The sequence below is a fragment of the Musca autumnalis genome, unplaced genomic scaffold (genome assembly GCF_047663935.1).
Source record: "Musca autumnalis isolate F117 unplaced genomic scaffold, ASM4766393v1 scaffold_4, whole genome shotgun sequence".
NCBI lineage: Eukaryota > Metazoa > Arthropoda > Insecta > Diptera > Muscidae > Musca > Musca autumnalis.
Genome location: NW_027411977.1, coordinates 136179908 through 136201631, shown reverse-complemented (window position 1 = coordinate 136201631; position 21724 = coordinate 136179908). Strand labels below are relative to the sequence as shown.

The window sequence follows — 21724 nt, the reverse complement described above, 5'->3', positions numbered from 1 at the left end:
TACCCTGGCTGAGGCTTAGAGACACCATCTGCTCTAGTAGGGCAAGAAGTTGTCTGCTTTGTTCAGTCAGACTATATTTGATAACATCTTTACGGAGTACCCCTTGTCCATCGCCTACCGTCAACCGTAAGATGCATTTCTTCAATTGTGCTTTTTCCAGAATCATGGGCGTTGCGTCTATACTACGTTGAGATGCCCTGGCATAATTTGAAAACTCTATGGGGTCCAAATTGACGCAGGCCTGCTCAATTCTTGAAATGTACCCATTAACGGCATCCGTTGTATATCACCGATGCATGGATGAGACGGTGAAAAACGGAGCACAACTATGGTCCGGGGATTTCATTGTATCCCTGCTCGGATCGGAAGTATCCTGAACAGATATACCGCTCACAATTTACAAATATAGACGAACAGGTACATGCACTTTCTATGTAGGTACATCCGCCGGTTCATGCAACTTACCCTCTGTATGGACATTCCAGGGGCTGCTTGAGAGAGAGAGAGTTAGCTTTTTACACCCTCAGTCTTTAGACTAACCCTATACACTTTCATACGGTACCTCATTCGAACAATGGTTTTAAACCCCAAGTATGATTAAACGAAATCCATCCGTTTCAGACAATTTGGAGCCGATTTAGCATTGTCCGTCCGTCTGGCTGGCTGGAGCATACGATAACTCTTCAACGGATCAGCCGATTCGGTCCAAAATTGACCTTCGCAACATTTTGTCCAAACTTAGTTTAAATTACAGTCATGTCAGTCCACTGCTTCGTGTACCTCACCCACAAAATTTCGGAAAAGTGCAGTTTAAGAGCTGCTCTCGAATCGCCGTCTGGCTGGATGGATCGCACGATAACCCTCGAACGGATCAACCGATTCGGTCCAAAAATTTAACCTTCGTAATATTTTATCCAAACTTAGTTTAAATTCGAATCGGTCCACTCCTTCGTATACCTCACCCACAAAATTTCGGAAAGTGCCGTTTATGATCTGCTCTTGAAACACTTTGGTTTTTGTTGTAACAACTTGTATTCGCTGCCCCCATTACAACGGTACAAGTTTTTTTTCAGGGGCAGGTCTATAGTGGCCCGAGAGGTGTAAAAAATCACTATTGGAGCATGTGTAGTGGCTGGAGCGCATGATAGATTTCGAACGGATCAGCCGAGTCGGTCCAAATTTGACCTTCGTAATATTTTGTCCGAACTTAGTTTAAGTTCGAAGCAGGTAACTCCCCACAAAAGTCCAAAACTTTTCGTTTAAATTGTGCGCACAATAACTCTCGAAGGCAATAACCGAGTTGATCCATACTTTTTACATCGTAATATTTTTGAGAATATTAGATAAAGTTCGCATAAAGACAATATCGATCTGTCCACTCCTTAGGATACCTCTCCCACAAGAGTTCAACATTTTTGTTTAGGTGCAGTTTAGGGTCTGTTCGAAGATAGCTTGGCAATGTATACTGATGTTACTCCTTGTGGCCCATGCTTCCTGACATAGTTCTCCAAAACATCTAAGTTATACGGTGACCAACTAAATGACTGGAGTGCACGTTATCTATTGAATAGAAATGATTCCCAAAATAAGATCCACTTCCAACTATGCCGATGCATTCCTTAAGGTATCTCCTCTGCAACACCTTTCAGCTTTAATCCAAATATTGTTGTTGTGGATAGTTGACCTGATGAGATTTACTTTTTGATTTTTGTTATTGTTTGGCTTTAGGTCATTAAAAAACGAAGTTTTTATTGCCATCGGTAATCATATTCAGGGATCTATTGAAAAAAACCACAAGTTACAAATTAATTTAACAATAAATATATAACAAAAAAACAAGTGAGCAAAGGCTATAGTCGGGATGGGGCCGACCATGTGATACCCTACACCACTACCCCTGTGCATAAGCTTTTCACTGCTAAACATTTCTTTTAGGGAATATAATCCGACAACACCAAAAATAATATGCCTCTTTCTCTCTGGGACCCCCGTAAGCAAACAAAATTTCGTGACCATCCGATCAAAATTACGACCTGTAGCTTGATTGCAAAAAATGGAAGAATTCGATGCATTATCGACTATTGTGGTATATCCCTTGTTTGACCACCTTCGCCAACCTGCTTTACACCAATGTAAAGGTAATATTTTCTTCTTCCATTTACTGGCTTTGCCGTTGGAATACCACTACTAGAAGCCGATATATTCACAAAGAATAAAACTTTGAATTTGTCTCCAAATGAATTTTTCCCCATTCCGACCCCTAAATATTATCCGACAATCACCAAAATCAATAGGCTTCTTCCTGTGTGGAGCCCCCATCTACCCCCAAAATTTCGTCATCATCCGATCAAAATACAAACTTGTAGCGTGATTACAAAAAATGGAAAAATTGGGTTTATTACTGAATTTTGCAATATCTCGGTTTGCTCACTTACGCCAACATACTTCGCATCAATATAAACGAGATCTTTTCGTCTTCCATTGGCGGGTATTCCTTTTGGAATACTTCAACCAGAAGCGGAGATATTCACATATGAAAAAAAAACGTTGACTTTCCTCCACATAACCTTTTCGCTTATTCCGACTCCTGAATATTATCCGACCATCACCAAGCTAAATAGGCTTCTTCCTCTGTGGGACCCGCATCCAACGTGACGATCCGATCAAAATTGCGACCTGTAGCGTGACTACAAGCAAATCAGAAAAAAGGATGTATTACCGACTATTGCGATATCTCTGTTGTTTGAGCAGCTACGACAACCTACTTTACGTCGTTGTATTGTGATATTTTCTACTTTCCTTGCTAGGTTTTGCTTTAGACATACCTCTAAAAGAAACAGATATATTGGCTTTGAAATAAAAATAAGGCAAATAAGTGTTTGCCCATTCCGACCCCTGAATATTATCCGACCATCACCAAAATCAATAGGCTTCTTTCTCTTTGGGTCTCCCATTAACCCCCAAAATTTCGTGACGATCCGACCAAAATTGCGACCTGTAGCGTGATTACAAAAAAATCGGAAAATTGGGTACATTATCGACTATTGCCATATCTCTGCTATTTGACCACCAACGACAACCTACTTTACATCGTTGTAAACGTGATATTTTCTACTTTCCTTGCTAGGTTTTGCTTTAGATATACCTCTAATAGAACAGAGATATTGACTTTCAACTAAAACGTTGACCTTTCTCCAAATAAGTGTTTGCCCATTCCGACCTCTGAATATTATCCGACCATCATCAAAATCAATAGGCTTCTTTCTCTTTGGGACCCCCATTAACCCCCAAAATTTCGTGACGATCCGATCAAAATTGCGACTGTAGCGTGATTACAAAAAAATCGGAAAATGGGATGCATTATCGACTATTGCCATATCTCTGCTATTTGGCCACCTACGACAACCTACTTTACTTCGTTGTAAAGGTGATATTTTGTAGTTTCCTTGCCTAGTTTTGCTTTTGATATACCTCTTAAAGAAACAGAGATATTGGCTTTGAAATAAAATGTTGACTTTTCTCCAAATAAGTGTTTGCCCATTCCGACCCCTAAATATTATCCGACCATCACCAAATTCAATAGGCTTCTTCATCTGTGAGACCCCCATTAACCCTCAAATTTTCGTGACGATCCGATCAAAATTGCGACCTGTAGCGTGATTTCCAAAAAAATAGAAAAATGGGATGTATTACCGACTATTGCGATATCTCCGTCATTTGGTTACCTACGCCGACCTAGTTTGCATCATTGTTAAGACGGGATCTTCTACTTTCATAGTCAGGCTTTGCTTTTGGAAAGTTTACAACTAAAGCTGTGATGTTCGTCAATATAATTGAAATCGCAAAAATGAAAATTGGTGTTTTATTTGCTTTTATTGTGATATCTTCGTTGTTTGATCACCTACGAGCACCTACTTTACATCATTAGAAAGGTGATATTTTCTACTTTAATTGTCAGGTTTTGCTTTTGGTATACCCCATATAGAAGCTGAGATATTCGCTTTGGAAAAAAACGTTGTCTTTTTATCCACCTAAGTTTTTTGCCCTTTCCGACCCCTAAATATTATCCGACCATCACCAAAATCAATAGGCTTCTTCCCCTACGGGACCCCCATCAACATGCAAAATTTCGTGACGATCCGATCAAAATTGCGACCTGTAGCGTGATTACAAGGTTTAGATGGACAGACGGACAGACGGACGGACTGACGGACGGACACACATAGCCAGATCGACTCAGCTCGTCGAGTCATTCATTTTGGTATATATAAGTATGGGTCTACGACCACTATTTCGATGCGTTACAAACTTTTTGGCCACAACCAACTTATAATACCCTCCCCACATAGTGGTGTAGGGTATAATTATAAATTACATGTTTTAGAGAGAGATGCGGCTACTCGATTCTAATGTCACCATCACACTGAGCTTTCTTACGTCTGTGTTTATGGACTATGTTTCTATAAATGTGAGCACTATGGTCTGTGTCAGTCTTATAATTAATCCGTTTTTCGTTAGGTAAATTTATTATGTGTAACATTTCTAATGTGAATCGTCTCTTATAGTTATTTTCTTGTGATAGAATGTCAACATTATTTAAGTCTGGTTTTTGTCGGCAAGGGCCAATAAGGAACACAAAATCTGAAAACCCCCTAATACAAAATTATTGGAAAAGGATTTCGGTTGCGTAGCCGGTATTCGATTCGATATTGTCAATAGATTAATGTTTCAATTCCCATAGGCTGAGGGTATACCTCTGTCGACAAAACCGGCTGATACTTTTTTACTTGTTCTGTTATTTTTATATTTTTTAGGGCTGGCTTAGTAATCGGAAATCTCAGCTCAAGTTTCATTTCTCCTTTCTTATGGGTGAACATTTTGTGTTAAATAATGTAACAGATTTCACTCTCGCTCTCTCTAAATTCTATACCTCAAAAAAATATGCAAAACAATCAATAAACAATATAATGTCGATCGCCTTTTCATATCGGCAAAGTCTCTACTAACCAACATGGTGCTGCTAATAAACCCTTTTACGGCCGTCACTCATAATTTTTGTCCACGCAGCATTTTTTCGTTCGTATTTTATTTTAGTTTCAACTGCTTTTTGGCTATTTTAAATAATTTCGACAGGCCATTGCCAATGTTTTTATACCCTCAGCATTTATGCTAACGAGGGTATATACACTTTCATACGGGCAAAATGTGCCTCATCGAAATAATGGTTTTAGACCCCAAGTATGTTTGGACGAAATGTGTCTGTCTGTCGCATGATAACTCTTGAAGGAAGTAACCGATTTGACACATACTTTGCACATCGTGTAATTTCTACTAAGCTTAGATGAGGTTCCAAAATGGACTCAATCGGATAAGTTCATGCAACAGCTTGTATTCATTGCCCCCCATACGACGGTACAAGTTTCATCAGGGGCAAGTCCATACTTCCTGAGAACAGGCTATTTTCTCAGGAAGTATGGACTTGCCCCTGATGAAACTTGTACCGTCGTATGGGGGATGCAAAAAGCCCCTATAACACCGTGTGTAGTCGATGGAGCGCAATATAACTCTCGAACGGATCTGCCGATTCGGTCCAAAATTTGGCCTTCGTAATATTTTGTCCAAACATAGTTTAAATTCGAAGATAAACCATATCGGTCCACTCCTTCAGGTACAGGTGGTGTCATTGAAACAACACTGAAAGAAAAATGCTTCGTTGTATCAATGAACGGGTTTCATTGATTATTTTTCATTGATACTATGAAATGTTACATTAATACAATGAAATGTTTAGTTCATGGTATGAAACCTTACGTTAACTAAAATTTAATGATTTTTGGTTTCATTGAAGAAATGAAACGTATTTCACTGATGTAATGAAACTTTTATTTCTATAAATTTAAAAAATATGTGAGTATTGAAACTATGCTAAATAGTAGTGCTTAAAAAAACTAGTATTCAAACATCTTTTAAGAAAATGGTGGAAAATTGGATATATTTGATGTTGTTAGTTGGCTCCAAAAATTAATGATATAGTTTCATTAAATAAATAAAATAGTTTCATTAAATAAATGAAACAGTTTCATTGAATAAATGAAACAGTTTCATTGAATAAATGAAACAGTTTCATTGAATAAATGAAACAGTTTCATTGAATAAATGAAACAGTTTCATTGAATAAATGAAACATTTTCATTAAATTAATGAAACATTTCTGAAGTCCCCAATACTATTTTAAAACAAACAAAACATTGTTCCACAACATCCCATACGGGACAAGGGAGACTTCTCTCATATCAATGAGTGCACCCCGATTCATATTTAGCTCAATGATATGGGACCTACTGTTTATCGCCGAGTCCGAACGGCGTGTCTTAAGACACCACTTGTGGAGAAGTTTTTCAAGGCTGGAATACTCAGGAAATGTCGCCAACATTACTGAGGGGTATTTTGCCACCGTTGAAAAATGTTTGATGTTGCTTGGCCGGAGAGTCGAACCCCCGACCTTATGCGTGCAAGGCGGGCGTGCATACCATTGCACCACTGTGGCACCCTATATACTATACAATACTATTTTGCGGAATGAAAAAGGGTCTGAAATCTTATCTATATTATGACCCTTATATTATCATTTTTCTTCTAATTATTTTTATTTATTAAACAAATTTTTTAAATTTTCCACAATCATAAACAGAACACATTTATAAATCAGCCACGTACATACATATGTGTGTATAGAATCACATACATCAAACATACATATGTATGTACGAATATTAGCAGAAGCGTCACTAAAAGCGTAACTGTACAAAAATTTCTACTTGCTTTGCTAGCGATTGACTTTGATATACATACATATTCATTCTCATTAAAATTTTGTTCTCATTTTTTCTACTTGTGTATCAAGGCTTATTCTCTCGGTATGTTATTCTCTGTTGTTCCTTGTTAGGTATTTCATTGTTGTTATGAAGTAAATTCCAGCTGTGAGGTGTGAATGTGCGTGTGTGCATTTAACAAGCAGAAAACACGATTAGACAAAACAACCCTGTCTGCCAAAAAGTTGATCAGCAAATTTTCAACAACATTGTTTTAGTTGACATTATAACGCCGCCAAGTGCGGATGAATAAAAATTTTACGATTCGTGTTTTTAACTTTGAAAAGTAAGTATGTAAATATTGGACAAACTATTTCTGTTAAGTTTTATGTATTCATTTGTTTATATAAGTGAATTTTTATTTATTTGGTTTTTTTTCTTTGTAGTAGATGCAAGCAATAGAAAATCTAAAGAAGAGTGGAATGACGGAGAAAATGCCAAGAGTTTGGTGTCCAGCGACAAAAGACAAATAAATTACTAACAGTTTTTATGATTTTCATTTTTACTTAATGGTGACAACGCCCAATAGGATCATAAACTTCGTTGAAAGTAGGTGTGAACTGTTTAATGTGAAAAGAAAATACAAATATTAACCTAAAACTCTTTCATGCAGTTTTTATATGTACAGTTGTTTTATGTGAAGTACACAGGGGATGGCTGAGCGGCAAAATATGAAGGTAAGTTATTGTGTAGAAAACCAGTTATTTAGTAACAAATTGTTTATTCTTTCAATTTTACTTACAGATGACAACGACCAATGGTATCATTAATGTATTTAGTTAATACCTTAGGAATCAAGAATGACGTATTGTATACATGGTCAAAACTAATTGCAATAAAATGAATTAAACATGTTTAGCTTTGACTTAATTTTTATGCATTACGTGAGTATGAAATGACTTCATAAAATAAATGAAATCTTACGTTACATCAATGAAATGTATCATTGATTTTGAACCAACGTAAGGCTTCATTGCATTAATGAAAGTATTTCTTTACATTAATGAAAGTATTTCATTACACTAATGAAAATATTTCATTGCATTAATGAAAGTATTTCATTGTATTAATGAAAGTATTTCATTATATTAATGAAAGTATTTCATTGCAATAATGAAGAAGTTTCATTGCATTAATGAAGAGGTTTCATTGTACTCATGAAGAGGTTTCATTGCATCAATGAAGAAGTTTCATTTCATTAAAGAAGATATTTCATTGCATCAATGACGAAGTTTCATTGCATTAATGAAGAGATTTCAGTGCATCAATGAAGAAGTTTCATTGCAATAATGAACAAATTCGTTAATTTTACTTCAATGGAACTCAATGAAATTTTTTTCGTTTCAATGAAGCTCTACGTTGGCTCAAAATCAATGACAAATTTCATTGATGGAACGTAAGATTTCGTTTATATTATGAAGCTTTTTCTTTCAGTGAAGCATGCGAAAGGAGTGCGATCGATATCCATCCACATTTATTTATTTGTTTTTTTTATGTATTGTTCTATTTTTTCTCTTTCTTATAATTTTCTTATCAACACTGGAACGAGAAAGAAACGATTAGGAGAATTGGGAAAAAGAAGTATGGGTTAATCGAATGTAATTGTGATTGGAATTCTGTCCTTGAGATTCAAATTAAGCACGTGCATTAAGTATGTATGTATGCATATATGTATTTTTAATATTATTTTGGAAAATGTATGTATATTTTTTTCAAATTGGAAGATTGATAAATTAAATAAAGATTTTGAGATGTAACGTTTTTACACCATAGGCGCTTATTTTCCCCATGTTTTCAAACCGACATTGTCGAGACTTCTCCGCCTTGGTCATAAAAAAAAACAAAAAATTAAGGGAACTGTCTAGCTGAGAACGTTTTTTAGAAATGTTGTTTATTTTAAATTACAGAAAACAGTTTCGTGATTTTGTGACTAAACTCCGATTCCGACACCCGGGCGTATTCAAACAATATCCTTCTTCCCTAATTTATTAATGTGATGTCAGGACAGCAATTTATCGGCTTAAGAACAAAAAGGCATCAATAGCTCATAGGATTACAGTCGAACTGTCAAAAACCAGTGTAGAGATTCTGACAAGATGTATGCAAATGATGCAGATGTATGCAGCTGATAAGCAAAATCTGGCTGAAGTATACGTCTATCTATCACCCTTTTGCGGGGGTTAGGAGTTGAGACAGCTGAAAAATCAAATGAAACTTTAACGGAGGACTTGGACACCTTATTTTCCTTTTTGACTTCTCCTCAGCCTAGTTCTTCTTCTTTTTGAAGGCTGCGACAATGCTGTTTTGGAGAAGGAGGCTAGAAGTTTTATCCAGCTCTTGACGTAGAAATTTCGCCGACACGCAGTTCCTTCTTCGTTTCTTGATGATAGTTCCTTTCGAACTTCATCACGAACTTGAGGTTAGATCGTATCAGATAAAATTCCATTACGTTGATGGTGCTTGGATCTTTGCTGCGTTAGACAATATCAGTAGCTACCGTATTTCATTGTCTGTGTGAATCTCTGACTTTTCACGAATCATACCTTAATCACACCCAACCTTTAAGTGCAATTGTTTGGTTGGTTGGAGGAGGTTGTATAAAACGGTATTCCTAATACGCCTGTACGTTCGCAATCTCTGCATGGTAAGTTTTCTGTCACAATATTTCCATTCCGTTTACATTTTGAAAATACATAACAATATAAACGAGTCAAACGTAATAATAAAATACAACTTAATTTAGATCAGACTTCAAGGAAGTTATTTATAATCGCCATAGAAAGGAAAAGGACAAAGCATTTGTGTTTAAAATGACAGGCCATCATAAATAATAATGTTATACATATTTAGCATATCAAGGAAATAAATAAATTCATTGAATCACTGCTAGACCACCTCCTGCCAATTACAACTTCCGTATTCCATTTTATTTGATATGTAAAGAATGTATCATGAAAGAAGGAAGGGAATAATATATGAACACTACTTTTAATAACAGTTTATCACTAACGGTTATTTTTTGTGGTATATATGTAATTTTTTATATGAAAATGTTTCCTATGTTTTCTATTTAGAAAAGCAAAATGTTCCCTTTATATGTATATATGTATGTGTTAATAAAGTTCATTTGTCCGTTTTTTGTTTTTTATTTTTTTTTTTTTTTGTTCAATACTCTAGGCTATATTTACCTTTTTTAATGGCCGTTACCATAAAACATGAAAACACTCTTTGATATAAAAGAAACTTCCTGTCTGTAAATGGTTTATTAGTGACGACACAATCATTTGAATAATAATTGTATAACGTTATAGAGGTGTTTTTTTCAGAAGTTACATTTTCTTTGTCATTTTATAATCTTGACAAAATATTTAAACATCCATTGTTATTGTTTGATTTTTATTTTTATTTGAACTTTTTATAATGAAAGCTAACATTGCCCTTAGGCGTGTTTGATGCTGCGTGTCAGGTTAGCATGCTAGCCACTGAACCACAATGGTACTAAGTTTAATAGTAGAGTTGTGTAGTACCGGAACGAACTAGTTCATTGGAACTATTCCGACACTGGAACGATCGAACTAGAGTTGTACAATCTAGTTCATTTGAAAGATCTAGTTCAATAGTTCAGCTCTTTTAACTGAACTAGTTCAGTAATCTAGTTCATAGTTCACTATCCAGTTCAATCATTCGGATCATAATCGTTCAATCAAACGCATACATACATCAAATAGAAACAACCCAGTTGTTCAAGAAATAGCAATTGTCTACATTGACATAGTTATGTAACTAGTTACTCATTGATCCTAGTTACTTTACACCCAAAAATGGCACACAAAATAGCATATAGCCTGCTTTTGTCACTGGAAATGGGCTTCCCTGCCTACCATGTTAATTCACTAGTTACTGGTAATGCGGAGTGTAACCTATTGAATATTTTATAGACTACCGATGGATAGTGTAATCAACAATGTTTTTCTCTTGTAATCTCTTTTCAAAATTATTATTTCTCTTTTTGAAAACAAAATAGAAAAAATGTCAATTTAATTTAATTTAATTTTTTTCTGAATTTATAAAAGACGTATTTTGATGCGTTGATGTGCAAAAAGTTGTTGTTAAATAAAGATTCGTACAACAAACGTGAAGAACAGAAGAATATTTGGTAAGTATCGATATTTTTGCGACAATAGATTTTTTTATTATCTCATTACATTTTGTACATTTTATTTCAGGTACCTCTGAATTATCTGAAGGACACTTGAGATGAACATTCCCAGGACCAAATATACAGTTCTAGTTCATGGATTCACACACAAGTTTCAATAACAAGAATCAAAAGATTAACATTAAATTGTCCTTTGTGATATATGTATGTATGTATATACACGTTATGTAATTAAATAAAGCGTGGTTAGCGCATATACAGATTAACTGTTATAATTATATTTTTTGAACTGATATAATATCCTTTACACGTTAAGCATTTACACATTTAGCTGATCAAAACATACTAGTGAATTTGGCTATCATTTCTAACTATCGATTTAACATGTTACTGGTAATGCAATGAAGGGACAATTGAGTTTCCCAAGACTATCCAATTGCCTGGTTACTGGTAATGCAATGAAGGGACAATTGACTTTCCAAGACTATCGAATTGCCTGGTTACTGGTAATGCAGTGAGGGGGCAATAGACCCCTTCCTATGACATCCCCATGTTAAATTCACCAGTCTATAACATTGCGAGTAGATTGGGCGGTAACTAGGGGTGTTTACCAGTAGCCAGCAAAATTGCTAGTTATTCCCTAGTTACCCGAACAACTGGGAAACAATAAAATAATATAATTTAAATACACCAGAACAAAAGTATTAAATGTACGTGTTTTATTCCATTCATAAAGAAAGATTAAGTTGGTATTAATTTAAGAATACACGTCCTTCATTTAGTTGGCTGGCTGGTTGTGTGTGTGTGTAGAAACTGTCAATGCGAAAAAGCTTTGTGCGTGTGAGTTTCTTTTAATATATTTTTTTCTATCCCAAAACCAGGCACATTCTTTATGGGAATATGTGGAATTTGTTGTGTTTTTGAAGAAATCTTCACTTTCGAACAGATATTCATTGTACCTTGATCCAAAACGTAAACAAACTCATCACATTACGAAGGCACCACTTAACACAGACGACGGCGTAACTTTATGCATATGTGAACGACATGTTGAACTAGATTGTGAATCGTTCGTTCGTTGATCGTACGGTCGCCGACTGATTATAGTTCAGTGAACTATTGAACTATAATGAACTATATCGACTGATCTAGTTCATACGCTCTATTCAATGAATCGTTCAATTGAACTAGTTCGTTCATGAACTATACAACTCTAGATCGAACCGATATCCGACTCGTTCGTTTATATAGTTCCTTTCGTTCATCACGTTCCTTTGGTTCATGTTGTTTTACTCGCTCATCTCGCTCTTTTTGTTCAACGGAATCATACATTCTTGTAGTGGTTATTGTAATTTTGTTTTGTTTGTTATTGTCAATGCGTGTGTTTGTGCGTATGTGAATTGGTGTGCGTTTAACTCTCGGCATGGAGGTAAATACAAAATATTTTCAATAAAAATCATGTGCGCGTTCCCGTAAAAAATGCAAAACTATAAATGGCAAAAAATAAGAGATCATAAATTGCTTCACATATCTTTTATGTTATTCCTTTTGTAATGAAACAAAAACTCGTCTTTCTCAATTATAAAAATGTACAAATAATATACAATAAGAAAGCGCATACATTTTATATGTAAATTAAAAAGTAATGTATAAAAGTGTTTTCATTCATTTGAAATGAAAAGAACGATGGAGTTTTACACAAAATGGCATGTGAACGTACGATTGAACAAAATGAGCGATTTAACCAAAAAACGATTGAAAGAAGGAACTATATGGAACGAAGAAACGATATTAAGGAACTAGTTCCTTTTGATAAAAGGAACGAGAAAGATCGAACCGTTCAGTGAACTAGATTGTACAACTCTATTCATTAGTCAGTTAATTACGAATCTATTCAGTGTTTATTTACATAAAATGAAGTGAGGAATATCACTTCGAAATTTTTTGCCAGTTGGAGTAGCGCGGTATTTCTCGCAAGTAAATAAATGCCATTATACAATAAAATGTAACCCAAATAATACTTTCAATTGAGCTAGTGAACATAGGCATGTGCAAAAAGTTTGTGGAACATAAAATGGTGTTGGAGTATTAACACATATTTTGTTTTAGCTAAGGATGCCACTTGAGAAGACCTTACACAGAAAAAAGCTACACCGAAAATTTTGATTAAAAGTTGCATCACAATATTTTTGTCGAATGTCGATAAAATATTACAAACATATTGGGAAAATATTTATCAAACATGAAAATGTTTCACAAAAGCCACCAAACAAATAATTCATTGAAATTTGTTTAAGTGTTTAAACCAATATTTGTAGTTATAATGTTTATCAACGTTTGTCACATGTTCACGCTCTCACGAGCGAGAGAAAATAACTTTTTATGGCATAGAGAGATTTTCCGATACAACAATGTGCTGTGTTTGTGTGTGTCAAAGCATGGTTATGACACTTTTGCGGCATGGAGGGAACGTGTGTGTGGCGTTTAGTTTATTTATCTACTTGTTGCCCCGGTGAATGCTTGTATGTATACTAGAGATATAACTTTTTGCGCTTTTTTGCAAATATCAAAAATACCACCACATAGCCGTGTAGAGCATGAAAAACTATTATGAAATATGGTGTAAAAAAGAAAAAAGTTTCCGCACCAAATGCATTGAAGTTCGGTAATGCATTTTTCAATTATATCTGTTATAACAACATATTAGCTTTTCATTAAAATTTTTATTTTTTTTTTTTTTGTAATCTAATTTAAAATCAATATCAAACTGTTCTGGACCAATTTGTTCTCAAATCGCGCCATTTCGGAGCATATTAGGAACTTTTGACACTATTGCAATTTTTGGTTTTTCTTTATAAACTCGTGAATTCTATGTTTATATTTTTTGTACCTATCGGACAGGAGAATATGGTGTCATTTGCAACAAATTACAGACCGTTTTTAATGACTGCCTATGAGAATTGTATTTATTTTCTATAAATATTTATTCAAACAAAGCAAATTTAAAATTTTAAGTAGAAAAAATATCAAAAGGGTTTTAGTAATCACAGTCGGTGCGGAAACTTTTGTCACCGAATCGATCTTAGAAACGCGTTTTCATTATAAGGACAAAGTCAACAAACACAGTCTGTAACTTTCTCTTGTCCGATAGGTACAAAAAATATAAACACAAAATTTATAAAGAAAAACCAAAAATTGCAATAGTGTCAAAAGTTCCTAATATGTTCCGAAATGGCGCGATTTGAGAACAAATTGGTCAAGAACGGTTTGATAAAGATTTTAAATTAGATTACAAAAAAATAAAAATTTTAATGAAAAGCAAATATGTTATTATAACAGATAAAATTAAAAAATGCATTTCTGAACTTCCATGCATTTGGTGCGGAAACTTTTTTCGCGATAGAGAAAAATTAACACCGTATTTTATGATAGTTTTACATGCTCTACACGGCTATGTGGTGGTATTTTTTTGGTTATAGCCCTAATGTATACTAAAACTTTGATTTGTTGTTTTTGTGAACCTAACAAAAGAAGAGGAAAAGAAAATATGTTTTGTTCTGTTTCGATAAAGCAAGAAGCATTTATTTTTTAATCAAGAGTTTGGTGGCAGTTTGTTTAAGACGTTCGCTGTGATCAGATCGAAAAGTTTGAAAATAAATCAGTGTTAATGTGTAAATAATTGGAATTATGATTGGAACCAAATTTTGTAATTGAATCCAAAAATCGGAAAAAGAGAATGAGAATAAATACTTTATTGGACGAAGAAGCAATCGCACGGTAATACTATTTTACATATTTGAAATAGTGTACCTATTTATTACATCTTATTCCAGATGCACATTTTCCGCTGATGATTTTTTAATTAAACAGGGGAATTTGTTTTATTTCATAAGTAACGAGAAGCGTTCAACAAGATTCCTGTATTTTATATTTAAAAGTGTTTTATTTGTTTTCTTCTATTTAAATTATTACTTTTGTTATAAATTGTTCCATTTCTTCTTTCATTTGTTATTTCTTGTACGTAATTGTGTATATACCTAGCGTCTGCTGTTGCTTTTGTGTTTGGCATGTATAGATGTCAATAAAAGAAGCAACCACCACCATTCATAAATGTGCGTATGTAAGTATCCATCTTTGTGTGGCTTTTGGGTTTGTATTTAACAAAAAATTAACAAAATAATTGTAAATATGAACATATTTTTATCGATATTTAATTTGACATTTAATAAATCTTATTGTATATGTGACAATTTTTTTTATCAAATAAAAATTAAAAAATCGATAAACCAGTTCCTTGATATAACAAATATTTTATCGATTGAAAAAAATAAAATTCAACAAAATTCTTAGTTAATATGAGAATTGCTTTATCAAAATAATTTCTTATGAAAACTACATTTTTTTTTTTTATCAACGATTGTCAATATGAACATTACTTTTATCGGCAAAAAATCAATTAAAAATTAATCAGATTTTTTAATTTTTTTTTTCAAATGGTTACAATTTTTTTTCTGTGTACATTAACCGTGCAGAGTTACCTCCAAGCGTTCTTTATAACAAAAATCATGGATAAGGAGTAAGTTACTGATCAGCTCATCCTCAGAACGAGGATAATGCTACAAGCACACAGTCCGTGGACAAATAAATACCTGCAGTATAACTCTCGACAAATAGAATATCAGAAATCTGAGTCATAACGATAAAAGCAAAAAACAAGTAAAAAGGTATCCGGCTTTGCCTTTCATTTATTCACAATATCGAATCGAATACCGGCTACGCAACCAAACCCCTTTTCCCCAATAATTATGTATTTAGGAGGTTTTTAGATTTTGGATGTATGAACTTGCCGACAAAAAATCAGCCCAATCACGAATGTTCCTGCGAAATTTTATTCTCGCGGAATAGATTTTTCTCGAGAAAACGTTCCTCCTATCATGAATAATGTGAGAAAAATAATCATTGAATTTGGCAGCACTGAAGGGTCGTTTTCATACCTTGTGTGCCCTAATTGTTGCGAAAACAAAGAGAACATGTTAAGTGTTTGTGTTTTTAGACAAAATTAAAAAAATTTAATCAAATAAATTACACTTTTATGCATCAAAGACATTCAGAAGATGTTACTAATAATGAAAAACCTAAAATGTGATTGATGCAATTGACTCTATTGTGCTATGAAACTGCCACTATCATGAATGTGTTATAAACGAGTGTTTTTAATTAAATAATGGCAAAAATTTTAAAAATATGAATTTTGAAATAAAAATAATCGAAATTATGCATTTATCCAGTGTTTTTTTTTTCAACAACACTGTGCAACAATTAATTTTGTATGTTCAAAATACTCTCATCCCATCGTTAATCGGCACAAAAAGTGGGGAGTGACTGAGTTTCCCTTCAGTTTTGCAAGGGAGATTTTTTTTTTTGGAAGAAAACACATGTTTGAGAGTGTTCATGATACCTACATTTTCTTCATCGGAATTTTTTCCGTGGGGATTTTTTGTTAGTGATAGGAAAGAAGGGAAAAGAGCGAAATTCCGTACGGAATTTTCATTCATGATTGGGCTGAATATATTTGGATTGAAGCTCAAAGGAGTTGCGAAGGAATGGAATTATTTTTTTTTTTCGATGGAAGTATAGACATTCCCTTAAAAAATTTGAACCTACGTAGTGGCGGCAGCGAATACAAGTTGTTACAACAAAGACGTAGGGGATGGAAGATACCAAGGAACGGTCCTGACCGGTTTTAACATGGCAAAGCCCAGGATTTATCTTGGTCCCTCTTTCATCCCAAGTGGACACTGACCTCCCCGTGGTGTCACCTGGGGAACTGCCTTTAACACCCGTTAAAGGTAGTGAGCTAACATGTGCCGCGCGTTCACCCATAAGAACGTTAAAAACTTGGGTTTAGGCGTCGGGTTAGTAACCCTCCCCTAGAAAAAACAGCCTACTATGAAAAAACGAAAGAAAAGAAAAACAAACCCCTCTAAAGTTGACGAACCCCGCAAACGTTTTAAGGACCATGATCTGCGAATCTGCACCTGGAATGTTCGCACTCTTTATAGAGAAGGTGCAGTCTTCGCATTGGCAGACGTACTTGAAAAGTACAAGACCGATATTACTGCCATACAAGAAATACGATGGATTGGGAAAGGCGTCACAACAACACCTAAAGGTGACGCACTGTATTATAGCTGCCATGACGTAAAGCATGAGTGTGGTTGTGGATTCGTAGTTAGTCGGAGACTAAAACATCTTGTATCCAGCTTCACTCCAGTGAATGAAAGACTTGCTGCAATTCGAATAAAAGCTAAATTCTTCAACATCAGCTTTATTTGCGCTCATGCTCCCACTGAAGAAAAGGATGAACAGACCAAAGATATATTTTACGAGCGCTTAGAAGAAACATATGACCGTTGCCCTGCCCATGACATTAAAATCATTCTAGGCGATTTTAATGCCAAAATTGGAAAGGAGAATATCTTTGGCCCAACAGTCGGGAAATTCAGTCTCCACAGTGAAACATCTGACAATGGTATGAGACTGATAGACTTTGCAGCTGCAAAAAACATGGTAGTTAGCAGTACCAGATTTAATCATCTCGATATTCATAAGGGCACCTGGCTGTCTCCAGATCAGAAAACAAGAAACCAAATTGATCATGTTGTGATAGATGGAAGACATTCATCGAGCGTGTTGGATGTACGATCGTTCCGAGGCGCAAACATTGATTCGGACCACTACCTTGTTGCAGCAAAGGTACGCACCCGCTTAAACGTAGCAAACAAAGTACGAACAGACACAACACGAAAGCTAGACATCGGTAAGCTGCAATCACAACAGATAGCCACAGCATATTCCACTCAACTAGCCCAATTGCTTAATCAAAGCCCTCCTCATCCCGATAACATATCAGCGCAATGGCAAAGCATTGCCCACTCCATGCAAACAGCCGCAAAATCCATACTTGGATACCAGAGACCTCCACCAAGGAATCCATGGTATGATGAGGAGTGTCGTGCTGCCACCGAAGAGAAAAATGCGGCATATAAGGCTACTTTACAATCCGTAGCAACGCGTAGCGCACGAGAGAGATACAGGGAGAAAAGGAGAGAGGAGAAACGTCTTTTCCGCAGGAAAAAGAGAGAGATGGAAAAGCGGGAGTGTGAAAAAATCGAGATGTACAGGAGCCAGAATGAAGTCCGAAAATTCTACCAAAGAGTCAAGCATCAAACTGATGGCTTTGGTACAGGCACATCCTCCTGTAGAGACCAGCAAGGTAATTTGGTAACTGATACAGATAGTGTACTCAGGATATGGAAAGAACATTTTTCAAATCTGTTGGTATCCAATAGCAGCGAAGACGACGAAGATACCACAGTCCCAATCCCAGAAGATGGTATTGAATGTATACCGCCCAGCCAAGATGAGGTAAAGACAGCAATAAATCGGCTGAAGAATAATAAGGCAGCAGGGGCCGATGGCTTACCAGCCGAGCTGTTCAAAACCGGAGGCGACACGCTGATAAGGTGTATTCATCAGCTAGTTAGCACCATCTGGCAGGAAGAACGAGTACCCGACGATTGGAACCTGAGTATCCTGTGCCCCGTCCACAAGAAGGGAGATAAGACTGTATGCTCTAACTATAGGGGCATAAGTCTACTCCCTATTGCCTACAAGATCGTGTCAGGGATATTGTGCGAACGACTAAAGTCAATGGTCAACGAGATTATTGGACCATACCAATGCGGCTTTAGACCTGGCAAGTCCACCATTGACCAGATATTTACCCTGCGGCAAATCCTGGAGAAGACCCAAGAGATGCAGATCGACACCTACCACCTTTTTGTCGATTATAAAGCAGCCTTCGACAGTCCGCTGCGCTCAAAGGTATTCCAAGCCATGTCTGAATTTGGTATTCCCGCAAAGCTCATCCGGCTTTGTAAAATGACTTTAACTGACACGAGGTCCTCAGTTAAAATAGGAAAGAACCTCTCCGAAGAGTTTGGTACCAAAAGAGGTTTCAGACAAGGAGACAGCCTTTCGTGTGACCTCTTCAACATCCTGCTAGAAAAGGTTATACGAGAGGCAAACGTCAAAAGAAGTGGCACAATCTACACCAATAGTCACATGTTACTTGCTTATGCTGATGATATAGACATCATGGGTCGATCAGTAAAAGAAGTAACTGATACCTTTATAAAAGTCGAAGGAGAATCTGCTAAAGTGGGTCTGGCGGTAAACGGTGAGAAGACCAAGTTGATGGTGTCGACGCGCAATGCGTCCATTGAGCTCGGACCGACTGTGGAAGTTGGTTCCTATAATATTGAGGTAGTAAAAGACTTCGTCTACCTCGGCACCTCCGTCAACACAACAAACGACATCAGTTGTGAAATAAAAAGAAGAATTGTATTGGCCAACAGATGCTACTTTGGATTAAGTAAGCAGTTTAAAAACAAAGCCACATCTCGTCAAACAAAAATAACGCTCTACAAAACACTGATACTACCCGTGCTGATGTATGGCTCCGAAGCCTGGGTACTTGCGCAAGCAGACATGGCAGTGCTTGGTGTGTTTGAGAGAAAAATTCTTCGAAAGATCTACGGACCAATCTGCGTTGACGGTGAATATCGACGTCGCATGAACCACGAGCTGTATCTGCTATACAACGACATCAATATTGTTAAACGTATCGAGAAGCAGCGATTGCGTTGGCTAGGCCATATCAAAAGAATGAGCGATGATGAACCCACTAAAAAGGCGTATGAATACATGCCACATGGCGGTGCACGCAGAATTGGCAGGCCAAGGAATAGATGGCGCAAACAAGTGGATGATGAGATGACAAGGCGCGGTATTCCAGAGAGCAAAGCAACAAATAGAGAGGAATGGAGATCTCTTCTTAGTTCGGCCTATAGAACAAATGTTCTGTAATGGGCCAGCTAAGTAAGTAAGTAAGTAAGTACAACAAAGAGCAAAGCGCTTCGAGAGCAGGTTTTAAACTGCATTTTTCCGAAATGTTGTGTGCGGGTACCCGAAGGAGTTGACGTATACAGACAATATTCGAACCTTATCTATGTCTCGTAGAAATTTTACGATGTGCAAAGTATGGACCAAATCGGTTACTGCCTTCGATAGTCATTGTGCACACCATTATAGCGAAAAGTTTTGAATTTTTGTGGGTGAGGTACTTCAAAGAGTGGACTGATATGGATCATCTTCGAACTTAAACTAAGTTCGGGGAAATTATTACGATGGCCCAATTTAGAACCGAATCGGCAGATCCGTTCGAGAGTTATCATGCGCTCCAACCACTACACATGGTGCACTATAGGTCCACTCTATATACAATAGCCCGAAAGTTGTAAAAAACCCCTATTGCACCATGTGTAGTGGTTGGAGCGTAAGATAACTCTCGAACGGATCTGCCGATTCGGTTCTAAATTGGGCCGTCGTAATAATTTCCCCGAACTTAGTTTAAGTTCGAAGATGATCCATATCAGTCCACTCTTTGAAGTACCTCACCCACAAAAATATATATATTTTAACCTTATCTATGCCCGTTAGAAATTTGACAATGTGCAAAGTTTGAGCCAAATCGGTTGCTCCTTTCGAGAGTTATCTTTTACAGAAAATTTTTGAACTTTTATGTGGGAGGTGCCCGAAGAAATGGACCGATATGGCCCATTTTCGAACTTAAACTAAGTTTGGGCAAAATATTACGAAGTGCAAAATTTGGTTCAAATCGGTTAATCCGTTCGAGAGTCCAGACAGATGGACATGCAAAATCGACTCCAAATTATCTGAAACGAATTTCGTCCAAACACATTCGGGTTATTTCGATGAGGCACATTATTGGTCGTATCAAAATGTATATACCCTCGTTAACATAAATGCTGAGGGTATAACAAATTAATAACGAAAACAAAATTAAATAATGGACGGTACCGTTCTATGTATTAATCACCAACGAAGATTTAATACCAAATATCAGCTGTTTCGGTTGGATAATGTGACCTTTTATGAGAGCTATTTCAGAAGCTCTACCTAAAATTCTCTGCAGATTTTTTTTACCCACAACGAAGACAATATACCAAATTGCACTGATCCGGTTTCATATAAAAACATGGACCTGAACAAAAAAAAAATGTGGAGAAAAGTTTTGTAGCCCCAATGAAGACTTTAACAAATTTCAGCCATTTCGATAGGATAATGAGGAAAAAACCATTAAAATAACGAAAATCAGGAGGTAACGTTCTATGGGGCTATAGCCACCCTCGTGGACCATTCTTTGCGGTAATATTTTTATCACTCAACGGAGTCTAAATACCAAATTTCAGCTATGTTATTTGGATAATGTGAATGAAACTTTTGAAATACCGAATGTATCGGAATGTAATGTTCTATGGGGGCTATATGAAAACGAGGACCTACACCGGAAAATTTCTGAGTAAAGTTCCGTAATCCCAACGAAGATTAAATAGCAAGCATCAGTACCGTTCTATGGTCTGTTGAACATAGGAGTAACAAAAACGCGTGTACCATATTATAAAGCTATATCTTAAATATAGCGACTGTATCTTGTTTTAAACAGACAGACGGACGGACGTCGTTATATCGTCTTAAGAGTTTTATGCAGATCAATAATATGCTTTATAGTTTATCCGACGAATATTTCGATGTTTTACAAACTCCA

The 21724-nt window shown here is 36.0% G+C and overlaps 1 protein-coding gene and 1 long non-coding RNA gene across 3 annotated transcripts in view; one reads left to right on the top strand and one right to left on the bottom strand.

The window, feature by feature from the left end:
* LOC141402536 (uncharacterized) overlaps positions 1–21724 on the bottom strand; it is a 301381-nt gene that overhangs the window by 46226 nt on the left and 233431 nt on the right. The gene's annotated exons all lie outside the window — the stretch shown is intronic.
* Positions 7101–7726, top strand: LOC141404163 (uncharacterized). Of its 2 annotated transcripts, none has more exons than XR_012412961.1 (4): positions 7101–7158; positions 7262–7421; positions 7486–7549; positions 7617–7726. It is a non-coding gene; the product is annotated as an uncharacterized lncRNA (long non-coding RNA). The 2 variants fall into 2 exon arrangements; XR_012412962.1 differs by having other exon boundaries at positions 7103–7158; positions 7259–7421.